Genomic DNA, 26,406 nt, shown 5'->3' with positions numbered 1-26,406 from the left:
AATGATTACAAAGCTAAAGGCAATTTGATTAAGGTTAAATAATTGCAAAGCTAAAACCAATTAGTTTTAGATTAAATGATTGCAAAGCTAAAGCCAATTTGGTTAAAGTTAAATAAATGTAAAACTACAAGCAATTACTATAAGGTTAACAGATTGCAAAGCAAAAAACCAATTTACTTGTGGTTACGTGACTACTAAGCAAAACCTAATGTGGGTAAAGTGAATTGATTCCTAACGTAAACCTAATTAAATTAAAGTGACTGAATGCAAAGCTAAAGCCAATGTGGGTGAAGTGAATTGATTCCTAAGCTAATACTAATTAGGTTAAGTCAGTGTAAAGCTAAAATAGGACTGTAAATCCTACTGTGTGCAGCTGATGTAGTATCGTAATGGCTCATCGGGCCTCGAAAAACTTTATTAAACGCCAACATAGCAGCAATGGAGTGCTGCGTCACGAGGAAGCATCCGACAACCGGGGAACAGAAGGGCCCTAAGGAAGAAAATGGCAAAGTTAGATCATGGGCTGAAGCCAATGGAACAAACTATTAGCAATACATTAAGATGTAACTTTAGTGCCACATTGCAAAGTAGATTCAGAGTTAATCTCTACATTTAAAACAAATATCTGCACAGTGACAATAACAATTAACACCACGTATCAGGCTAACAAATTAGGGTTGGGGTGAATGTATAAAGGTCACGTTTATTACCCTTATATTCACAATTAGCAAAACAAAAAGCAAAGACAAAAGAAAAGGCAAAAGCCTGACAGAAGAAAACATCAAAGGCAAACATGAGACAAAGGCGTGCACAAAACCCAAGGGGAAGCTGACGCACAGATCAGACCTGAGACGAGGCTGCAGGCAACACCGAGAGACCAAACAGAACAAAGCAAGGAAGGGTAACGTAGAGGGCAAAGCCCAAAAAAGGCTGAATAGAACTCCAAAAAGGAGCTAAAAGGATGAGAGAACGAGGCAGCAAATGCCAAAATGAAGGACAAGACCCTACAGAATGATGCAGGCAACTCCAAAATGGAGGCCTGCACCAAAGAGAACGATGCAAAAAATGCCAAAATGCAGAACAAGGCCCTACAAAATGATGCGGCGAACGCTGAAAAGGAGGGCGAAGCCCAAGAGAACGACTTAATGAATGCCAAAAGGCATGGCAAGGCCCTAAAGAATGATGCAAGGAACGCCATAATGGAGGGCGAGGCCCAAAAGAATGATGAAGAGAACGCTAAAATGGAGGGCGAGGCAAAGAGCACGACGCGGAAACGCCAAAATGCAGGGCAAAGCCCGAGAGAATGATGCCGCGAACGCCGAAATAGAACGCGAGAAAACAATGCAAACGATGCCAAAATGAAAGGCAAGGCACAAGAGAATGATGTGGGCAATGGCAAAATGGAGAGCGAGGACAACACTGCAAGAAACAGCTGGGAAACAGCACAGATCAAACACAAAAACAACACAGCACGACAAAAACAGACAGACCGTAAAACACCCCGAAGTGCAGAAATAAGCTCTGAAACTCTACCTTAAGTCGCAATATGGAACAGATAAAAAACAGGCAGTGTGTGCTGCCCTTACCTGCTGCGCTGATAGTTACCGGTCTGCAAAGCTGGTTCTGCGGTGTTCCGGACGATGCGGGTTTCTGTTCCTCGCTGTTCTCATTGGGAGCCGCGCATCTCTCGGGGCTCTAATTAGGGAAACAATGAACGCCATTAGGGAAACAATTAATGCTATTTATATGTTTAAATTTGCACTAAGTTTAACAATTTCATTCCACGCTATGATTACAATGAAAGTAACATTCACATACAACACAAGGCATCAATTTTTATGGCTACATTTAGCTTAACAGACATCTTTAATATTGCGTTAACAATTATATTTACAGAAACGCTACAGGTTACTATAATTACCACTAGAGCCCCCATTAAAATAGGGAAACGGATAAAAATTAACTTGAATGCCATAAGCCAGGAAATCCCAGAGAGACAAAGGCAAATTCAAGCAAGAAGCAGACAAAAAAAACCCCAAAAAAGCAAAACAGAGCAAGCAGCCAACAGTAAGGCAAAAACAAGAGAAAAGGCAAGAGAAAGCCAAAGCAAAAGCAAGGGCAAAGAGACTGTGGTAGGTCATAGAAAAAACAAAGTCCAAAGGAAAGGCAGCGTAGGAGGCCAAGACAAGAACAAAGGGAACGCTAAAACAGAGGGCAAAGCCCTAATGAACGCTGCAGAAAACTGCAAAACAAAGGGCGAGGCCCAAAAGGGCGCTGCAGGGAACATCGAGATGGATGGCAAAGTCCAAAAGAACGCTGCAGGGAACATCAAGATACATGGCAACGCCCAAGAAAATGCTGCAAGGAACATAAAGATGGATGGCAAAGTCCAAAAGAACACTGCAGGGAACATCAAGATGGAGGGCAAGGCCCAAGACAATGCTGCAATGAACGCTGACATGGAAGGTGAGGTCCAAGAGAACAGCGCAGGGAACATCAAGATGGATGGTAAGGCCCAAAAGGGTGCTGCGAGGAACATTAACGTGGGGGGCAAGGCCCAAAAGGGCACTGAAGGGAACATTGAAACGCAAGGCATGGCCCAAGAGAACATTGCAAAGATCATCAAGATGGAGGGCAAGGCAGCAGAGGAAATTACTTGGAACTCCAATATGGAATGAAAGGCTGGAGGAAATGCTGCGGTGAGCACCAAAATGAACAACAAAGCCCATAGAATGCTGAACAGAACAGCAAAAGTGAGAGCAAAGAAAACACTGCATCAAAACCCAAAACAACAGCAAAGAGCAAAGGCAAGAAAAAAGGCAAAAGGAGAAAAGCACGCAGCCCATAAGACACCCAAAACTGCAAAAATAAGCTCTGGAACTCTACCTTAAGTCACAATATGGAACAGATAAAACACAGTCAGTGTGTGCTGCTCTTACCTGCTGGACTGAGAGTTACCGCTCAGCAAAGCTGGTACTGCGGTGTCCCGGGCAATGCAGGTTTCTGTTCCTCGCTGTTCTCATCGGGAGCCGCGCATCTCTCGGGGCTCTGCTGGCACCTGTTGGACACAACACGGCAATGAAGGCGCTGCCCACATCTGCAGGTACCACACTGTGAACATTACACTAACTGTGATGGAAGGGAGCAGTAGAATTAATGCTATTAGGGATAGAAGTAATGCTATTTCTAAGGTTAAAAGTGCAGTTACTTTACAAGTGGTATTTTGCACTAGGATTAGATTTAAGGTTACTTAAACAAAAACAAAGGGTTCTACTTACACATACTCTGCAGACAAATGCAATTATCACTAGAGCTCCCACTAAGGTGCAGCTTCAGGTCAACATTAACATGAACGTCGCCTCCCAACAAATCCCAGAGAGCCAAAGGCAAATGGAAGCAGAACGCCCACAGAAAGCCCCCAAAAAAGAAAAGCAAAGCAAGCAGCGAACAGTAACACAAGGGCAAAAACAAGAGAACAGCAAAGGGAAAGCACAAGGGAAAGTCAGGGCAAAGAGAGAGTGGTATGAAACACTAAGAACAGAGGCCAAAGGGAAGGCAGCGCAGGAGGCCAAATGGAAACACCAAAAGAACACTGCAGGAACACTAAACAGGGGGGCACGGCTCAAGAGAACATTGCAGGGAACATCAAGATGGAATGCAAGGCCCAAAAGGGCACAGCAGGGAACATCAAGATAGGAGGCAAAGCCCAAAAGGGCACAGCAAGGAACAGTAAAACAGGTCAAGGCCCAAAAGGGCACTGCAAGAAGCATAAATGTGGGGACAAGGCCCAAAAGGGCACTGCAAAGAACACTAAAACAAAGCACAAGGCCCAAAAGGGCACTGCAAAGAACACTAAAACATAGCACAAGGCCCAAAAGGGCACTGCAAGAAGCATAAATGTGGGGACAAGGCCCAAAAGGGCACTGCAAGAAGTATAAATGTGGGGACAAGGCCCAAAAGGGCACTGCAAAGAACACTAAAACAAAGCACAAGGCCCAAAAGGGCACTGCAAAGAACACTAAAACAGAGCACAAGGCCCAAAAGGGCACTGCAAGAAGCATAAATGTGGGGACAAGGCCCAAAAGGGCACTGCAAGAACCACTGAGATGGAGAGCATGGCCTCCAAGGCTGCAGTGAACAAAAGAATGGGATATAAGGCACTAAAGAAAGCTGCAAGGGACTCTGATATGGGAGGAAAGACCCAAGAGAATACAGGAGAGAACACCAAAACAGAAAACAAACCTAACAGAATGCTGAAAAGAACAGCAAAACTGAAAACAAAGAGAACACTGCAGGAAATACATGAGCAGTGACAGAGTGCAAAGGCAAACAGAATGCAGAAGGACGAGAGCAGACAGCCCGTAGGGCACCCCAAAAGTGCAGAAAGGAGCTCTGGAACTCTACCTTAAGTCACAATATAGAACAGATAAAACACAGTCAGTGTGTGCTGCTCTTACCTGCTGGGCTGAGAGTTACCCCTCAGCAAAGCTGGTTCTGCGGGGTTCCAGGCAATGCGGATTTCTGTTCCTCGCTGTTCTCATCGGGAGCCGCGCATCTCTCGGGGCTCTGCTGGCACCTGTTGGACACAATACTGCAATGAAGGCACTGCCCACATCTGCAGGTACCACACTTGTTCATAATGCTTCTTACCTGCAGCAATAGGGCTGGGAACACACAAGTAGAAGGCTGAGGTACTCAACCACATTTTTACCTCTGTGTTCTCTGATCGCTGCTCATTATACACAGCCCTCGCCTTTGCTTTGGGAGGGAGGGATGGAGGAAGCGACGCCAGCCCTGCTGGTTCCCTCCTTGTCCCGTGCTGTGAGTGACATCCAACTTTAGATGTCCTAAGGACCTGAAAACCAGGACTCTGTGGATCCTGATGAGACGCATTACAGAGTGAGGAGGTAATTCAGTGCTGCAGTCACCGAGCTGCTCTCAGTGCTGTGTGAGATGTGGTGGCAGTCAGGTGCGGTCCTGGTGAGCAGAAACACGGCCAACATCGCACTCCTGTTTAGGAAGCGTAGAAGGGATGATGATGGGAACTGCTGACCCGCCAGTCTCGCTGCTGTGCTGGGAACGACCACCGAGCAGATCCTCCTAGAAGAGAGCCAGGGCACGTGGAAGCTGGATGTGATGTGGGAGAACCGGCGTGGCTTCACCGAGGGCAAATCCTGCTTGACCGACCTGGTGGCCTTCTGTGACGGTGTCGGTGCAGGGATGGAAGGGGAAGAAAGAGCTGCTGATATCATCCAGCTGGAACTCAGCAAGGCCTCTGACGTGGGAGCCCACAGCATCCTCGGCTCCAAATGAGGAAGACACCAACTGGATGGGTGGACTTAGGATGCATGACCAACTCGCTGTACAACCAAGTCCAGACAACGGCGGCCAAAGGCTCCACGTCCAGATGGAGATGATGAAGATGGTGATGATGGAGATGATGACGATGATGACAACTGCAGCGACGAGCGGTGTGCCACAGCAATCACAGCTGTAGGAGATACTCTGCAATACATAATCATAGAATCATATGATGGCCTGCGCTGAGAAGGATCATTAACTATCATCTCCTTCCAATCCCCCTGCTATGGCTAAAAAAACCAAGCACCACAGCAGGCTACACGCAGCCTAAACAGCTCCAAGGATGGGACAGACCAACTTGTGCCCCCTGTTCCACCCCGCTTCCTTCACCCCCAAAGCCCTGAAATAAAGAAAGGATGGGAAATGGCTCACCCAGCTCTCCAAAGGAAGTGGATTCCAGACACAAATGCTGCTCCTTCTTCCCATCCTTAAACGCAGCCAAGAACCACAAAAAGTGGAAATCTAAAACCCAGTAATAAAGAAGGAATTTCTTACCGCACTGCAAAGCCCAACACTCACTGTGCAGCCCAAAGGAAAGGCTCTCCAAGCAGAGACAAGGCCCATACGGCATCCAGCAAGAAAGAGCAAACACTCATTGGAATGCTCTCTTGGAGGCACCGCAAGGAGCTGATGCTGCCCCCTGCCCTGCACAGCCCTTAAATGTGGCTCAAGGAGGGGGGTGGAGCCAGGCTGGGCCCAATCAGCTTCCAGCCCTGAACTGCTCCCACCTGTGCTCACTGGCTGCCCACGCCCCCCAGCAGGTAAACAATCAGGCTGTTACGTAACAGCTGCAATCAATACTAAAGACATATACTATAGTATAGACAATACTATAGACAATACTAGACAATACTATAGACAATACTAAAGTCATAACCAGCCAACAATCACATCTACCTGTAAAGAAAGGGGGGTGCATCAGTAGATGAGAAATGACGGCACGTGGATTCCGTCAGGGGGGTGACATGCGGGTGATGCAGGGGGTGATGCGGGGGGCGATGCCGGGGGGGACGTTGGGGTGCTGCAATAGAAATGCTGAGTCATGCAGGAAGCCATGATTGGGGGCAGACATGGCAGCAGAGCACAGCTGCAGGCAATGCACCTGATTGGCTGCAGGGCGGACCCTGGCTCCGCCCCCTCTCAATCCTCATATAAGGGCTGCCAGTGGAAGGGAGAATGTTTTTGTTGCAGCTCCTTCTGCCGGAAGCTCTGCCCACATTGAGGAGCTCCTCTTCTCTGTTCTGCCTTCGTAGCTGCTGTGTGTGACCGTTACCTGCCGTGCTGTGCTCCTGGACTGCGCTTCTCTGCCAGTGCTGCTGCATTGCCTGTTCTATTACTGCACTACAGCAGGTAAGGCCTTGCTCTGAGACTGCACTGATGGTGTGGGGTGAGAATGTGGGGCAGAGACAATGTGAGAGTTGATGGGAGTGAGTGACACTGTGGGGCAATGAGGGAGAGTGAGACGGTGGAGTGATGTTGACTTAGTGTTGGAAGGCCAGCAAGGACTGAAGGGGGAACTTTGCTGGACTGACCCGGAGGACTGATGTTCCTGAAGTGACCCGTAAGGCTGATAGGGCCGCCATAGGGCCGTAATGCTGTGCTGATGCTGTAGATAAATAGCAGGCATGGGAAGTTGGAGCTGTCACTGGGACGAGACACTGAGCTGATGTTTGGCACTGAAGCTGTGTGTAGATCTGGAGGCATCGTTGGTGTTACACAGCAAGGAGCCGTGCTGGATTGACGCTGTAAGGGACGCTGTGTGGCAATGCTGAGAGCTCATGGAGGGGGAATCGGGTACAGAGTTAGTAGAGAATTAGAACAAGGGAATGATTACGGTCAGAGGCAGAGAATGATGACAATGAGAGGCAGCAAAATAGAAGAGAAATGAGGCAGAGAATTGCTAGAATGAGTGAGGGAGAAGAACTGTACCTGGTGGCAAGGAATGGTTGGACAAGGAGAGGAAAGAACGGTAACACAACGAGAAGCAACCAGGGATGCCAGAATAAGAGGCAGACAGTCATTACAACAAGAGGCAGCTAATTAGTACACAATGAGAGGCAGAGAGCTACGACATTTGTGGGCAGAGCGCTGATAGAAAATGCTGGGCAGTGAGGGGTGCCCAGGGATGGACAGACAGAATGGTTGGACACTGAGTGGAATGAACGGGGAGAGAATGAGACAGAACGACTGGACAATGAGTGGCACTGAATGGGGAGAGAATGAGACACGGAAAATGGTTGGACAGTGAGGGGCAGGGAATGGGTACAGACTGAAACACAAAGAACGATTGGACAAGGAGCAGCAGGGAACTGTGACAGAGTGACACGCAGAAAATGATTGGACAGTGAATGGCAATGAATGCGGAAAGAACGTTCATAAACCCCATAGGATCCCCTAAGACCCCATAGGGCCCCATTAAACCCCATAGAGAGCCCAGAGAAGCCCCAAATGATATCATAAGACCCCATATGCCCACATTAGACCCCATAGATACCCCACATAGACCCATAAGACTCCATAAGCCTCATTGAACCTTACAGAGACCATATAGGACATTGACAGCAGCAATCTGAATCTCCCTTTGCTTTGCAGCCCTATTAACAGCAATGAGAGCAACAACCTGGTGGACACAACGCAGATCTGCAATGGAGGAGCAACAGCAGCAATAAAGAACTGAATGGAACCACGGGGGAACAGAAACGAACTTGGGGGGCAGAATATGATGGATGGACATGGGGGCAGAATGTGATAGCGGCACTTATGGGGCACAACATATAGGCTGGACTTGGGGGGCGCGATGATTAGGCTGTACTTGGGGGCTCGATGCATAGGCTGTACTTGGGGGGCACAATGCATAGGCTGTACTTGGGGGGCAGAAGAGAATGGCAGCACTTAGGGGTCTCAACGCATAGGCTGTACTTGGGGGGCAAAAGAGGATGGTGGCACTTGGGGGGTGCAACGCTTAGGCTGTACTTGGAGGGAAGAAGAGGATGGCAGCAATTAGGGGTCTCGACGCATAGGCTGTACTTGGGGGGAAGAAGAGGATGGCAGCAATTACAGGTCTCAACGCATAGGCTGTACTTGGGGGGAAGAAGAGATGGTTGTACTTGGGGGGCGCGACGCGTAGGCTGTACTTGGGGGTTCGATGCATAGGCTGTACTTGGGGGGTGTGATGCATAGGCTGTACTTGGGGGGTGCAATGCATAGGCTGTACATGGGGGGCAGAAGAGAATGGCAGCACTTAGGGGTCTCAATGCATAGGCTGTACTTGGGGGGTGCGATACATAGGCTGTACTTGGGGGGCTCGATGCATAGGCTGTACTTGGGGGGCAGAAGAGGATGGCAGCAATTACAGGGCGCGATCCTTAGGCTGTACTTGGGGGGCGCAATGCATAGGCTGTACTTGGGGGGCAGAAGAGACTGGCAGCACTTAGGGGTCTAAACACATAGGCTGTACTTGGGGGGCAAAAGAAGATGGTGGCACTTGGGGGGCGCGACGCTTAGGCTGTATTTGGGGGGAAGAAGAGGATGGCAGCAATTAGGGGTCTCAACGCATAGGCTGTACTTGGGGGACAGAAGAGGATGGCAGCACTTATGGGGTTTCAACGCATAGGCTGTAGTTGGGGGACAGAAGAGGATGGCAGCAATTAGGGGTTTCAACACTTAGGCTGTACTTGGGGGGAAGAAGAGGATGGCAGCAATTAGGGGGCGCAACGTATAGGCTGTACTTGGGGGGCTCGATGCATAGGATGTACTAGGGGGGCGCAATGCATAGGCTGTACTTGGGGGGCGTGATGCATAGGCTGTACTTGGGGGGCAGAAGAGGATGGCAGCACTTAGGGGTCTCAACGCATAGGCTGTACTTGGGGTCCAGAAGAGGATGGCTGGACTTGGGCAGCAGAAGAGGAAGGCGGCAGTTAGGGGGTGCAGTCCTTAGGCTGTACTTGGGGGGCAGAAGGCAATGGCTGTAGTTGTGGGGCAGAAGGCAATGGCTGCCATTGGGGGCAGCAAGAAGGGCACTGCACTCAGCATTCAGCACTGCAGTGCAGCAATGAGCTCTGGCTCATGAGCTCAAGTCCCTCTAAGGAACAGATCCAACACAGTCAGTGTGTGCTGCTCTTACCTGCAGGGCAGGCAATTCCCGCTCAGCAAAGTTGAGTTCCGAGGCATTCCAGGCAATGCAGGTTTCTGTTCCTCGCTGTTCTCATCGGGAGCCGCGCATCTCTCGGGGCTCTGCTGGCACCTGTTGGACACGACACGGCAATGAAGGCACTGCCCACATCTGCAGGTACCACACTGTGAACAATGCTGTTACCTGCAGCAATAGGGCTGGGAACACAAGCAGGCACTGAGTGAGTGACATGGATGGAGGCTGATTGATTAGCAATGGAGTCTGATTAGGAATGGAGTCTTATTTATTGGCAATGGAGTCTTATTTATTAGCCATGGAGTCTTATTTATTGGCAATGGAGTCTTATTTAATGGCAATAGATTCTTATTTATTGGCAATGGAGTCTTATTTATTGGCAATGGTGTCTTAATTATTAGGAATGGAGTCTTTTTAGCAATGGATTGTTATTTATTGGCAATGGAGTCTTCGATATTAGCAATGGTATTTTTTTAATTAGCAATGGAGTCTTATTTATTGGTCATAGGGTCTTAATTATTGGGAATGGTGTCTTAATTATTCACAATGGAGTCATTTTCACTGGCAATATAGTATTATTATTGGCAATGGAGTCTTAATTGTTGGCAATGGAGTCTTATTAATTAGCAATGGATTCTTATTTATTGGCCTTGGAGTTCTATTTATTGGCAATGGAGACTTATTAATTGGCAGTGGAGCCTTACTTATTCACAATGGAATCTCATTATTACCAATGGAGATTTATTGATTAGGAATTGAATCTTATTTATTGTCAATGGAGTCTTATTTATTAGCAATGGAGTCTAATTTATTAGCAATATAGTCTTCCTTTGCAATGGAGTCTTATTTATTGGCAGTGGAGTCTTATTTATTGGCAATGGAGTCATAGTAATTAGCTAAGGAGTCTAATTAGCAGTGGATTCTTATTTATTGGAAATAGACTCTTACTTATTAGCAATGGAGTTTAATTTATTGGCAATGGATACTAATTAGCAATGGAGTGTTAATTATTGGGAATGGACTCTTATTTATTGGCAATGGAGTCTTATTATTAACACTGGAGCTTTACTAGCTCTAAAGCGGAATTAGTATTTGACGGAGCATTATTAATTAGCAATTGGCCATTATTATTATGATGGAGGTGATGATGATGGAGATAGATGATCCTACCGCACACAATGGGGTCCTTCAGGCACGGGATGATCCTACCGCACACAATGGGGTCCTGCAGGCAATAAGATGATCCTGCAGCCAATCGGTGACTGGTGTTTCATTGTGCACACAGATGCTGAGCTGACACACATGGATGCGGAGCGGCAACAATCTGGACTCAGTGGAGGAATCCAACGTGCAGCATGTGAGGATGGAAAGCAGGGAGGATTAATAAAGGCATCAGCACTGCAATAGGAACAACAGGATGGATATGGGGTATAAGGGATATATATATATACACACACATATACACACATCAAACCCCATTAATACCCCATAACTCCCCATTACACCCCTTACGGACCCCATCAATTCCCATAGTCTCTATGTACCCCCCATACGGATCCCCAATAAACCCCATAGGACCCCCTTAGACCCCAGAGGTCCTCATTAAAGCCCATAGATGCCCCATATGACCCCGTTAGACCCCATAGGTCCTCATTAAGCACCATAGAGACCTAATATACGCCCCATAGGATCCCCTAAGACCCTATAGGGCCCCATTAAACCCCATAGAGAGCCCATAGAAGCCCCAAATGATATCATAAGACCCCATACGCCCACATTAGACCCCATAGATACCACACATAGGCCCCATAGGATTCCATAAGACTCCGTAAGCCCCATTAAACCTTATAGGTATCATATAGGACATTCACAGCAGCAATCTGAATCTCCCTTTGCTTTGCAGCCCTATTAACAGCAATGGGAGCAACAACCTGGGGGACACAACGCAGAACTGCAATGGAGGAGCAACAGCAGCAATAAAGAACTGAATGGAACCACGGGGGAACAGAAACGAACTTGGGGGGCAGAATATGATGGATGGACCTGGGGGCAGAATGTGATGGCGGCACTTATGGGGCGCAACATATAGGCTGGACTTGGGGGGCGCGATGCTTAGGCTGTACTTGGGGGGCGCAATGCATAGGCTGTACTTGGGGGGCAGAAGAGAATGGCAGCACTTAGGGGTCTCAATGCATAGGCTGTACTTGGGGGGCAGAAGAGGATGGCAGCACTTAGGGGTCTCAACGCTTAGGCTGTACTTGGAGGGAAGAAGAGGATGGCAGCAATTAGGGGTCTCAACGCATAGGCTGTACTTGGGGGGCAGAATAGGATGGCAGCAATTAGGGGGCGCGATGCTTAGGCTGTACTTGGGGGGTGTGATGCATAGGCTGTAATTGCGGGGCGCGATGCTTAGGCTGTACTTGGGGGGCGCAATGCATAGGCTGTACTTGGGGGGCACGATGCATAGGCTGTACTTGGGGGGCAGAAGAGAATGGCAGCACTTAGGGGTCTCAACGCATAGGCTGTAATTGGGGGGCAAAAGAGGATGGTGGCACTTCGGGGGCGCGACGCTTAGGCTGTACTTGGGGGGAAGAACAGGATGGCAGCAATTAGGGGTCTCAACGCTTAGGCTGTACTTGGGGGGAAGAAGAGGGTGGCAGCAATTAGGGGGCGCGACGTATAGGCTGTACTTGGGGGGCTCGATGCATAGGCTGTAATTGCGGGGCGCGATGCATAGGCTGTAATTGGGGGGCGCGATGCATAGGCTGTACTTGGGGGGCGCGATGCATAGGCTGTACTTGGGGGGCGCTATGCATAGGCTGTACTTGGGGGGCAGAAGAGGATGGCGGCTTTTAGAGGTGTGAAGCTTAGGCTGTACTTGGGGGGCAGAAGAGGATGGCGGCTTTTAGAGGTGCGACGCTTAGGCTGTACTTGGGGGGCAGAAGAGGATGGCGGCTTTTAGAGGTGCGACGCTTAGGCTGTACTTGGGGGGCAGAAGAGGATGGCAGCACTTAGGGGTCTCAACGCTTAGGCTGTACTTGGGGGGAAGAAGAGGATGGCAGCAATTAGGGGGCGCGATGCATAGGCTGTACTTGGGGGGCTCGATGCATAGGCTGTACTTGGGGGGCGCAATGCATAGGCTGTAATTGGGGGGAAGAAGAGGGTGGCAGCAATTAGGGGGCGCGATGCATAGGCTGTAATTGCGGGGGCTCGATGCATAGGCTGTACTTGGGGGGCAGAAGAGGATGGCAGCAATTACGGGGCGCGATGCTTAGGCTGTACTTGGGGGGCAGAAGAGAATGGCAGCACTTAGGGGTCTCAACGCATAGGCTGTACTTGGGGGGAAGAACAGGATGGCAGCAATTAGGGGTCTCAGCGCTTAGGCTGTACTTTGGGGGAAGAAGAGGATGGCAGCAATTAGGGGGCGCGACATATAGGCTGTACTTGGGGGGCTCGATGCATAGGCTGTAATTGCGGGGCGCGATGCATAGGCTGTAACTGGGGGGCTCGATGCATAGGCTGTAATTGGGGGGCGCGATGCATAGGCTGTACTTGGGGGTAGAAGAGGATGGCTGGACTTGGGCAGCAGAAGAGGAAGGTGGCAGTTAGGGGGTGCAATCCTTAGGCTGTACTTGGGGGGCACAATGCATAGGCTGTAGTTGTGGGGCAGAAGGCAATGGCTGCCATTGGGGGCAGCAAGAAGGGCACTGCACTCAGCATTCAGCACTGCAGTGCAGCAATGAGCTCTGGCTCATGAGCTCAAGTCCCTCTAAGGAACAGATCCAACACAGTCAGTGTGTGCTGCTCTTACCTGCAGGGCAGGCAATCCCGCTCAGCAAAGTTGAGTTCCGAGGCGTTCCAGGCAATGCAGGTTTCTGTTCCTCGCTGTTCTCATCGGGATCCACGCATCTCTCGGGGCTCTGCTGGCACCTGTTGGACACGACACGGCAATGAAGGCGCTGCCCACATCTGCAGGTACCACACTGTGAACAATGCTGTTACCTGCAGCAATAGGGCTGGGAACACAAGCAGGCACTGAGTGAGTAACATGGATGGAGGCTGATTGATTGGCAATGGAGTCTGCATTATTAGCAATGGAATCTAATTAGCAATGGAGTCTTATTTATTGGCAATGGAGTCTTATTTATTAGCCATGGAGTCTTATTTAATGGCAATAGATTCTTATTTATTGGCAATGGAGTCTTATTTATTACCAATGCAGGCAAATTAGCAATTGAGTCTTATTAATTGGCAGTGGAGTCTAATTAGCAATGGAGTCTTATTTATTGTCAATGGAGTCTTATTTATTGTCAATGGAGTCTTATTTATTGTCAATGGAGTCTTATTTATTGTCAATGGAGTCTTACTTATTGGCAATGGAGTCTTAGTTATTAGCAATGGTGTCTTATTAATTAGCAACAGACTTTTATTTATTGTCAATGGAGTCTTAGTTACTGGCAGTAGAGTCTTATTTATTGGCAGTGGAGTCTTATTTATTTGAAATGGAGTCTTACGTATTATCAATGGGGTCCGATTAATTGGCAATGGAGTCTTAATTATTGGCAATGGTGTCTTAATTATTAGGAATGGAATGTTATTTATTATCAATGGAGTCTTATTAATTGGCAATATAGTATTATTATTAGCAATGGAGTCTTATTTATTGACAGTAGAGTCTAATTAGCAATGGAGTCTTTATTATTGGCAGTGGAGTTTCATTTATTGGCAATGGAGTCTTATTTATTGGCAATGGAGTCTTTATTATTGGCAATGGAGTCTTATTTATTGGCTATGGAGTCTTAACTATTGGCTATGGAGTCTTATTTATTGGCAATGGAGTCTTAATTATTGGCAATGGAGTCTTAATTATTGGCAATGGAGTCTTAATTATTGGCTATGGAGTCTTAATTATTGGCAATGGAGTCTTAATTATTGGCAATGGAGTCTTATTTATTGGCTATGGAGTCTTACGTATTAGCAATGGAGTCTCGGACATTGGCAGTGGAGTCTTATTTATTAGCAGTGAAGTGTTATTTATTGGCAATGGATTCTAATTAGCAAAGGAGTCTTATTTATGAGCTATGGAGTCTTATTTATTAGAAATGTTGTCTTATTTACTGGATATGGAGTCTTATTTATTGAATATGGAGTTATATTTATGGGCAGTGGAGTCTTATTATTAGCTACGCAGCATTATTAATTAGCAATGGAATCTTAGTAACAAAGGAGTATAATTAGCAATGGAGTATTATTTATTAGCAATATAGTCTTATTTATTGGCAATGGAATCTTATTTATTAACAATGGACTCTTATTTACTGGTAATTGAGTCTCATTTATAGGCAATGGATACTTCTTTATTAGCAATGGAATCTTATTTATTAGCAAACGAGTCTTATTTATTAGGAATGGAATCTTATTTATTTGCAATGCAGACTTACATATTAGCAATGAACTCTTATTTATCAGCAACGGAGTCTTAATTATAAGCAATGCAGTCTTATTTATTGGCAGTGGAGTCTAATAAGGAATGGAGTCTTAATTGTTGTCAAAGGAGTCTAAATTGTTGGCAATGGAGTCTTATTAATTAGCAATGGAGTCTTATTTATTGGCCTAGGAGTTCTATTTATTGGCAATGGAGTTCACTTTCTTGGCAATAGAGATTCATTAATTGACAGTGGATCCTTACTTATTCACCATGGAATCTCATTATTACCAATGGAGACTTATTTATTAGGAAGTGAATCTTAATTATTGTCAATGCAGTCTTAGTTATTAGCAATGGAGTCTTATTTATTAGAATTAGAGTCTTATTTATTAGCAATATAGTCTTCCTTTGCAATGGAGTCTTATTTATTGGCAGTGGAGTCTTATTTATTGGCAATGGAGTCATAGTAATTACCTAAGGAGTCTAATTAGCAGTGGATTCTTATTTATTGGAAATAGACTCTTACTTATTAGCAATGGAGTTTAAGATATTGGCAATGGATACTAATTAGCAATGGAGTGTTAATTATTGGCAATGGTGTCTTATTTATTGGCAATGGAGTCTTATTTATTGTCAATGCAGTCTTAGTTACTGGCAGTAGAGTCTTATTTATTGGCAGTGGAGTCTTATTTATTAGAAATGGAGTCTTATGTATTATCAGTGGGGTCCGATTAATTGGCAATGGAGTCTAAATTATTGGCAATGGTGTCTTAATTATTAGGAATGGAGTGTTATTTATTAGCAATGGAGTTTTATTAATTGGCAATGTAGTATTATTATTGGCAATGGAGTCTTATTTATTGACAATAGAGTCTAATTAGCAATGGAGTCTTTATTATGGCAGTGGAGTTTCATTTATTGGCAATGGAGTCTTATTTATTGGCAATGGGGTCTTAATTATTAGCAATGAGGTCTTATTTATTCGCAACGGAGTCTAATTAGCAATGGAGCCTTATTATTAGCAATGCAGACTTTTATATTGGCTATGGAGTCTTATTTATTGGCTATGGAGTCTTATTTATTGGCTATGGAGTCTTATTTATTGGCAATGGAGTCTTAATTATTGGCTATGGAGTCTTAATTATTGGCAATAGGGTCTTAATTTATTAGCAAACGAGTCTTATTTATTAGGAATGGAATCTTATTTATTTGCAATGCAGACTTACATATTAGCAATGAACTCTTATTTATCAGAAATGGAGTCTTAATTATAAGCAATGCAGTCTTATTTATTGGCAGCGGAGTCTAATGAGGAATGGAGTCTTAATTGTTGTCAAAGGAGTCTAAATTGTTGGCAATGGAGTCTTATTAATTAGCAATGGAGTCTTATTTATTGGCCTTGGAGTTCTATTTATTGGCAATGGAGTTCAATTTCTTGGCAATGGAGACTCATTAATTGGCAGTGGAGCCTTACTTATTCACAATGGAATCTCATTATTACCAATGGAGATTTATTGATTAGGAATTGAATCTTATTTATTGTCAATGGAGTCTTATTTATTAGCAATGGAGTCTTATTTATTAGCAATATAGTCTTCCTTTGCAATGGAGTCTTATTTATTGGCAGTGGAGTCTTATTTATTGGCAATGGAGTCATAGTAATTAGCTAAGGAGTCTAATTAGCAGTGGATTCTTATTTATTGGAAATAGACTCTTACTTATTAGCAATGGAGTTTAATTTATTGGCAATGGATACTAATTAGCAATGGAGTCTTATTTATTGGGAATGGACTCTTATTTATTGGCAATGGAGTCTTATTATTAACACTGGAGCTTTACTAGCTCTAAAGCGGAATTAGTATTTGACGGAGCATTATTAATTAGCAATTGGCCATTATTATTATGATGGAGGTGATGATGATGGAGATAGATGATCCTACCGCACACAATGGGGTCCTTCAGGCACGGGATGATCCTACCGCACACAATGGGGTCCTGCAGGCAATAAGATGATCCTGCAGCCAATCGGTGACTGGTGTTTCATTGTGCACACAGATGCTGAGCTGACACACATGGATGCGGAGCGGCAACAATCTGGACTCAGTGGAGGAATCCAACGTGCAGCATGTGAGGATGGAAAGCAGGGAGGATTAATAAAGGCATCAGCACTGCAATAGGAACAACAGGATGGATATGGGGTATAAGGGATATATATATATACACACACATATACACACATCAAACCCCATTAATACCCCATAACTCCCCATTACACCCCTTACGGACCCCATCAATTCCCATAGTCTCTATGTACCCCCCATACGGATCCCCAATAAACCCCATAGGACCCCCTTAGACCCCAGAGGTCCTCATTAAAGCCCATAGATGCCCCATATGACCCCGTTAGACCCCATAGGTCCTCATTAAGCACCATAGAGACCTAATATACGCCCCATAGGATCCCCTAAGACCCTATAGGGCCCCATTAAACCCCATAGAGAGCCCATAGAAGCCCCAAATGATATCATAAGACCCCATACGCCCACATTAGACCCCATAGATACCCCACATAGGCCCCATAGGATTCCATAAGACTCCGTAAGCCCCATTAAACCTTATAGGTATCATATAGGACATTCACAGCAGCAATCTGAATCTCCCTTTGCTTTGCAGCCCTATTAACAGCAATGGGAGCAACAACCTGGGGGACACAACGCAGAACTGCAATGGAGGAGCAACAGCAGCAATAAAGAACTGAATGGAACCACGGGGGAACAGAAACGAACTTGGGGGGCAGAATATGATGGATGGACCTGGGGGCAGAATGTGATGGCGGCACTTATGGGGCGCAACATATAGGCTGGACTTGGGGGGCGCGATGCTTAGGCTGTACTTGGGGGGCGCAATGCATAGGCTGTACTTGGGGGGCAGAAGAGAATGGCAGCACTTAGGGGTCTCAATGCATAGGCTGTACTTGGGGGGCAGAAGAGGATGGCAGCACTTAGGGGTCTCAATGCTTAGGCTGTACTTGGAGGGAAGAAGAGGATGGCAGCAATTAGGGGTCTCAACGCATAGGCTGTACTTGGGGGGCAGAATAGGATGGCAGCAATTAGGGGGCGCGATGCTTAGGCTGTACTTGGGGGGTGTGATGCATAGGCTGTAATTGCGGGGCGCGATGCTTAGGCTGTACTTGGGGGGCGCAATGCATAGGCTGTACTTGGGGGGCACGATGCATAGGCTGTACTTGGGGGGCAGAAGAGAATGGCAGCACTTAGGGGTCTCAACGCATAGGCTGTAATTGGGGGGCAAAAGAGGATGGTGGCACTTCGGGGGCGCGACGCTTAGGCTGTACTTGGGGGGAAGAACAGGATGGCAGCAATTAGGGGTCTCAACGCTTAGGCTGTACTTGGGGGGAAGAAGAGGGTGGCAGCAATTAGGGGGCGCGACGTATAGGCTGTACTTGGGGGGCTCGATGCATAGGCTGTAATTGCGGGGCGCGATGCATAGGCTGTAATTGGGGGGCGCGATGCATAGGCTGTACTTGGGGGGCGCTATGCATAGGCTGTACTTGGGGGGCAGAAGAGAATGGCAGCACTTAGGGGTCTGAATGCATAGGCTGTACTTGGGGGGCAGAAGAGGATGGTGGCTTTTAGAGGTGCAAAGCTTAGGCTGTACTTGGGGGGCAGAAGAGGATGGCGGCTTTTAGAGGTGCGACGCTTAGGCTGTACTTGTTGGGCAGAAGAGGATGGCTGCACTTAGGGGTCTCAACGCTTAGGCTTTACTTGGGGGGTAGAAGAGGATGGTGGCACTTGGGGGGCGCAATGCATAGGCTGTACATGGGGGGCAGAAAAAGATGGCAGCATTTGGAGGTGCGACGCATAGGCTGTACTTGGGGTGCAGAAGAGGATGGCAGCACTTAGGGGTCTCAACGCTTAGGCTGTACTTGGGGGGCAGAAGAGGATGGCAGCAATTAGGGGGCGCGATGCATAGGCTGTACTTGGGGGTCTCAAAGCATAGGCAGTACTTGGGGGGCGCAATGCATAGGCTGTAATTGGGGGGCACGATGCATAGGCTGTACTTGGGGGGCAGAAGAGAATGGCAGCACTTAGGGGTCTCAACGCATAGGCTGTAATTGGGGGGCAAAAGAGGATGGTGGCACTTGGGGGGCGCGACGCTTAGGCTGTACTTGGGGGGAAGAACAGGATGGCAGCAATTAGGGGTCTCAATGCTTAGGCTGTACTTGGGGGGAAGAAGAGGGTGGCAGCAATTAGGGGGCGCGACGTATAGGCTGTAATTGGGGGGCTCGATGCATAGGCTGTAATTGCGGGGCGCGATGCATAGGCTGTAATAGGGGGGTGCGATGCATAGGCTGTACTTGGGGGGCGCTATGCATAGGCTGTACTTGGGGGGCAGAAGAGAATGGCAGCACTGAGGGGTCTCAACGCATAGGCTGTACTTGTGGGGCAGAAGAGGATGGCGGCTTTTAGAGGTGCGACGCTTAGGCTGTACTTGCGGGGCAGAAGAGGATGGCTGCACTTAGGGGTCTCAACGCTTAGGCTGTACTTGCGGGGCAGAAGAGGATGGCTGGAATTGGGCAGCAGAAGAGGATGGTGGCACTTAGGGGGCGCATTGCATAGGCTGTACATGGGGGGCAGAAGAGGATGGCTGGACTTGGGCAGCAGAGGAGGAAGGCGGCACTTAGGGGGTGCAATCCTTAGGCTGTACTTGGGGGGCAGAAGGCAATGGCTGTAGTTGTGGGGCAGAAGGCAATGGCTGCCATTGGGGGCAGCAAGAAGGGCACTGCACTCAGCATTCAGCACTGCAGTGCAGCAATGAGCTCTGGCTCATGAGCTCAAGTCCCTCTAAGGAACAGATCCAACACAGTCAGTGTGTGCTGCTCTTACCTGCAGGGCAGGCAATTCCCGCTCAGCAAAGTTGAGTTCCGAGGCGTTCCAGGCAATGCAGGTTTCTGTTCCTCGCTGTTCTCATCGGGAGCCGCGCATCTCTCGGGGCTCTGCTGGCACCTGTTGGACACGACACGGCAATGAAGGCGCTGCCCACATCTGCAGGTACCACACTGTGAACAATGCTGTTACCTGCAGCAATAGGGCTGGGAACACAAGCAGGCACTGAGTGAGTAACATGGATGGAGGCTGATTGATTAGCAATGGAGTCTGATTAGCAATGGAGTCTTATTTATTGGCAATGGAGTCTTATTTATTAGCCATGGAGTCTTATTTATTGGCAAAGGAGTCTCATTTAATGGCAATAGATTCTTTTTTATTGGCAAAGGAGTCTTATTTATTACCAATGCAGGCAAATTAGCAATTGAGTCTTATTAATTGGCAGTGGAGTCTAATTAGCAATGGAGTCTTATTTATTGTCAATGGAGTCTTACTTATTGGCAATGGAGTCTTAGTTATAAGCAATGGTGTTTCATTTATTAGCAATGGAGTCTTATTAATTAGCAACAGACTTTTATTTATTGTCAATGGAGTCTTAGTTACTGGCAGTAGAGTCTTATTTATTGGCAGTGGAGTCTTATTTATTAGAAATGGAGTCTTATGTATTATCAATGGGGTCCGATTAATTGGCAATGGAGTCTTAATTATTGGCAATGGTGTCTTATTTATTAGAAATGGAGTGTTATTTATTAGCAATGGAGTCTTATTAATTGGCAATATAGTATCATTATTGGCAATGGAGTCTTATTTATTGACAGTAGAGTCTAATTAGCAATGGAGTCTTTAATATTGGCAGTGGAGTTTCATTTATTGGCAATGGGGTCTTAATTATTAGCAATGAGGTCTTATTTATTGGCCACGGAGTCTAATTAGCAATGGAGCCTTATTATTAGCAATGCAGACTTTTTTATTGGCTATGGAGTCTTTTTTATTGGCAATGGAGTCTTATTTATTGGCAATGGAGTCTTATTTATTGGCAATGGAGTCTTATTTATTGGCAATGGAGTCTTAATTATTGGCAATGGAGTCTTAATTATTGGCTATGGAGTCTTAATTATTGGCTATGGAGTCTTATTTATTGGCAATGGAGTCTTATTTATTGGATAAGGAGTCTTAATTATTGGCTATGGAGTCTTATTTATTGGCAATGGAGTCTTACGTATTAGCAATGGAGTCTCAGACATTGGCAGTGGAGTCTTATTTATTAGCAGTGAAGTGTTATTTATTGGCAATGGATTCTAATTAGCAAAGGAGTCTTATTTATGAGCTATGGAGTCTTATTTATTAGAAATGTTGTCTTATTTACTGGATATGGAGTCTTATTTATTGAATATGGAGTTATATTTATGGGCAGTGGAGTCTTATTAGCTACGCAGCATTATTAATTAGCAATGGAATCTTAGTAACAAAGGAGTATAATTAGCAATGGAGTATTATTTATTAGCAATATAGTCTTATTTATTGGCAATGGAATCTTATTTATTAACAATGGACTCTTATTTACTGGTAATTGAGTCTCATTTATAGGCAATGGATACTTCTTTATTAGCAATGGAATCTTATTTATTAGCAAACGAGTCTTATTTATTAGGAATGGAATCTTATTTATTAGCAATGGAGTCTAATTAGCAATGGAGTCTTATATATTACCAAAGGAGTCTTATTTATTGCCAATGGAGTCTTATTAATTGGTAATAGGGTCTTAATTATTGGGAATGGTGTCTTAATTATTCACAATGTAGTCTTTTTCATTGGCAATATAGTATTATTATTGGCAATGGAGTCTTATTTCTTGGCAATAAAGTCTATTTATTGGCAATGGAGTTTTCTTTATTAGCTATGGAGTCTTTCTACTTAGCAATGGAGTCTTATTTATTAGCAGTGGAGTCTTATTTATTAGCAGTGGAGTCTTATTTATTAGCAGTGGAGTGTTATTTATTGGCAATAGCCTCTTAATTTATTAGCAAATGAGTCTTAATTATTAACAATGGAGTCTTATGTATTAGCAAACGAGTCTTATTTATTAGGAATGGAATCTTATTTATTTGCAATGCAGACTTACATATTAGCAATGAACTCTTATTTATCAGCAATGGAGTCTTAATTATAAGCAATGCAGTCTTATTTATTGGCAGCGGAGTCTAATGAGGAATGGAGTCTTAATTGTTGTCAAAGGAGTCTAAATTGTTGGCAATGGAGTCATTAATTAGCAATGGAGTCTTATTTATTGGCCTTGGAGTTCTATTTATTGGCAATGGAGTTCAATTTCTTGGCAATGGAGACTCATTAATTGGCAGTGGAGCCTTACTTATTCACAATGGAATCTCATTATTACCAATGGAGACTTATTTATTAGGAAGTGAATCTTAATTATTGTCAATGCAGTCTTAGTTATTAGCAATGCAGTCTTAGTTATTAGCAATGGAGTCTTATTTATTAGCAATATAGTCTTCCTTTGCAATGGAGTCTTATTTATTGGCAGTGGAGTCTTATTTATTGGTAATGGTGTCATAGTAATTAGCTAAGGAGTCTAATTAGCAGTGGATTCTTATTTATTGGAAATAGACTCTTACTTATTAGCAATGGAGTTTCATTTATTGGCAATGGATACTAATTAGCAATGGAGTCTTATTTATTGGCAATGGAGTCTTATTATTAGCACTGGAACTTTACTAGCTCTAAAGCGGAATTAGTATTTGACGGAGCATTATTAATTAGCAATAGGCCATTATTATTATGATGGAGGTGATGATGATGGAGATAGATGATCCTACCGCACACAATGGGGTCCTGCAGGCACGGGATGATCCTACCGCACACAATGGGGTCCTGCAGGCAATAAGATGATGCTGCAGCCAATCGGTGACTGGTGTTTCATTGTGCACACAGATGCTGAGCTGACACACATGGATGCGGAGCGGCGACAATCTGGAATCAGTGGAGGAATCCAACGTGCAGGGCGGATTAATAAAGGCATCAGCACTGCAATAGGAACAACAGGATGAGTATGCGGTGTGAGGGGTGTATTACTATACACACACACAGATACACACACAGATATATACACACAACTATACACGCACAGATATACACACAGACAGATATATACACGCAGATATATACACGCACAGATATACACAAAGATACACACAGATATAAACACACAGATATACACACGCACAGATATACACACGCACAGAGATATACACGCACAGAGATATACACGCACAGAGATATACACGCGCACAGATATACACGCGCACAGATACACACACAGATATATACACACACAGATATACACACACAGATATACACACACAGATATATACACACATTTATATACACACACAGATATACACACACAGATATACACACACAGATATACACACACAGACATATACACACACAGATATATACACACACAGATAGATACAAACAGATATACACACACAGATATACACACACACAGGCATACACAGGCATACACACACAGATATATACACACACAGATATACACACACACAGATATATACACACAGACATACACACACAGATATATACACACACAGATATACAGACTCAGATATACACACACAGATATATACACACACAGATATACAGACACAGATATATACACACAGATGTACACACACATAGATATACAAAAACAGATATATACACACACAGATATATACACACACAGATATACAGACACAGATATATACACACAGATGTACACACACATAGATATACAAAAACAGATATATACACACACAGATATACACACACAGATATACACACACAGATATACACTCACAGATATACACACACAGATATACACTCACAGATATACAGACACAGATATACACACACACAGATATACACACACAGATATACACACACAGATATATAAAAACACACATATACACACACAGATATATACACACACAGATATACACACACAGATATATACACACACAGATATATACACACACAGATATATACACACACAGATATATACACACACAGATATACACACACACAGATATACACACACAGAGATAAACACACACAGATATACGCACACAGTTATATACGCACACAGATATACGCACACTGATATATACGCACACAGATATATACGCACACAGATATACACACACAGATATATACACACACAGATATACACACACAGATATACACAATCAGATATACACAATCAGATATACACAATCAGATATACACAATCAGATATACACAATCAGATATACACACAGATATACACACACAGATATACACACACAGATATATACACACACAGATATATACACACACAGATATATACACACACAGATATACACACACAGATATATACACACACAGATATATACACACACAGATATACACACATAGATATACACACACAGATATACACACACACATATATATATACACACACAGATATACACGCACAGCTAGAAACACAGATATTCACGCACACAGATATATACCCAAAGACATACATACACAGGTAAACACACAGACAGACTTACACACAGATACACACACACACAGATATACACACACACAGAAATACATACACGGATATATACACACACTGTTATATACACACACAGATATAAACACAAATATACTCACACAGATATACACACACAGATACAAACACACCGATACAAACACACAGATACAAACACAGATATACACACACAGATATGTACACATACAGATATATACACATACAGATATTTACACACACAGATATACACACACAGATATATACAGACACAGATATATACACACAAAGACATACACACACAGTGATACACACAAAGATATATTCAAACACAGAAATACACGCAGAGGTATATAGACACAGATACAAACACAGATATACACACAGAGATATACACACACAGATATACACACACAGATATACACACACAGATATACACACACATAGACATAGACACACAGATATATACACATGCAGATATACACACACACATAAATACACACACACAGATATAGACACAGAAATATACACACAGAGATAAATACAAACATTGATATACAAACACAGATATACACACACACAGATATTTACAGACAGATATATACACACACAGATATATACATACACAGACTTACACACACTAATACACACAGAGATATATACTAACACAGATATACACACACACAGATATATACAGACAGATATATACACACACAGACATACACACACTAATACACACAGATATATACACACACAGATATACACACAAAGATATATACACACAGATATATATAGACACAGATATATACACACAGATACAAACACAGATATACACACACAGATATGTACACATACAGATATATACACACACAGACATACACACACAGACATACACACAGAGAGATATACACACAGAGATACAGACACACACAGATATACACACACACAGATTTATACACACAATTATATACACACACACATATATATACTGACACAGATATTGTTGCGGACAGGGACACCAGGGAGAGACTCAAACTCGTGGGTACTCTAGTGTTGATTTTATTAACAAGCTCAGTACAACAGACATACAGAGCTCAGGTCACTCCTAGTGAATGACATTCAAGCTATACGAAGGTCCTATATTTATATGATCAGAAAAACATTACATCACTTATTTATCCATTCTTAAGACTAATTATTAATAGATCATCAGTTCTTCTTCTCGATGCTGTTTCCCATCTTAGGATCTGGTTCGCGCCGGTTTTCATGCTTCGCGTGTTATTCTTCTTTCATCTAAGCTATCCGGTCTTGACCAGTCCATTCCACCTGTCTCATGGTCTTCTTTCATCCGAGCTATCCAAGCTAGACCAGTCCATTCCATCTGTCTCATGATCACCAACTTATTAACTACTAAATAACAATGTCAGCACTATTTTTGTCTTACTCTACTGTTTATGATTTCACAAAGTCTAACACCCCTACATGGGTCATGGTTCGGGGCTGTACAGGGGATAAATGAGTAGCATATTGGCTGAGGATTTTACCATTTTCCTTATCAGATATACACACACAGATATATACACTCACAGATATAGACACACACACATACACACACACAGATACAACCTCAAATATACTCACACAGATATACTCACACAGATATAGACACACAAAGATATACACACACAGATACACACAGAGATATATACAATCATGGATATACACACACAGAAATACAGACAGATATATACAGGCACAAATATACAGACACAGATATATACACACAGAGATATATATACACACACAGACATACACACTAATACACACAGAGATATATACAAACACATATATAAAAAGATATACACACACAGATATACACACAAAGATATATACAGACACAGATATACACACACAGATATATACACACAGATATGTACAAACTCGGATATATACACACACAGATAGAACCTCA

Source organism: Excalfactoria chinensis, chromosome 12 (assembly GCF_039878825.1).
Source record: "Excalfactoria chinensis isolate bCotChi1 chromosome 12, bCotChi1.hap2, whole genome shotgun sequence".
In the NCBI taxonomy this organism is placed as follows: domain Eukaryota; kingdom Metazoa; phylum Chordata; class Aves; order Galliformes; family Phasianidae; genus Excalfactoria; species Excalfactoria chinensis.
Note: the sequence above shows the minus strand (reverse complement) of the source record.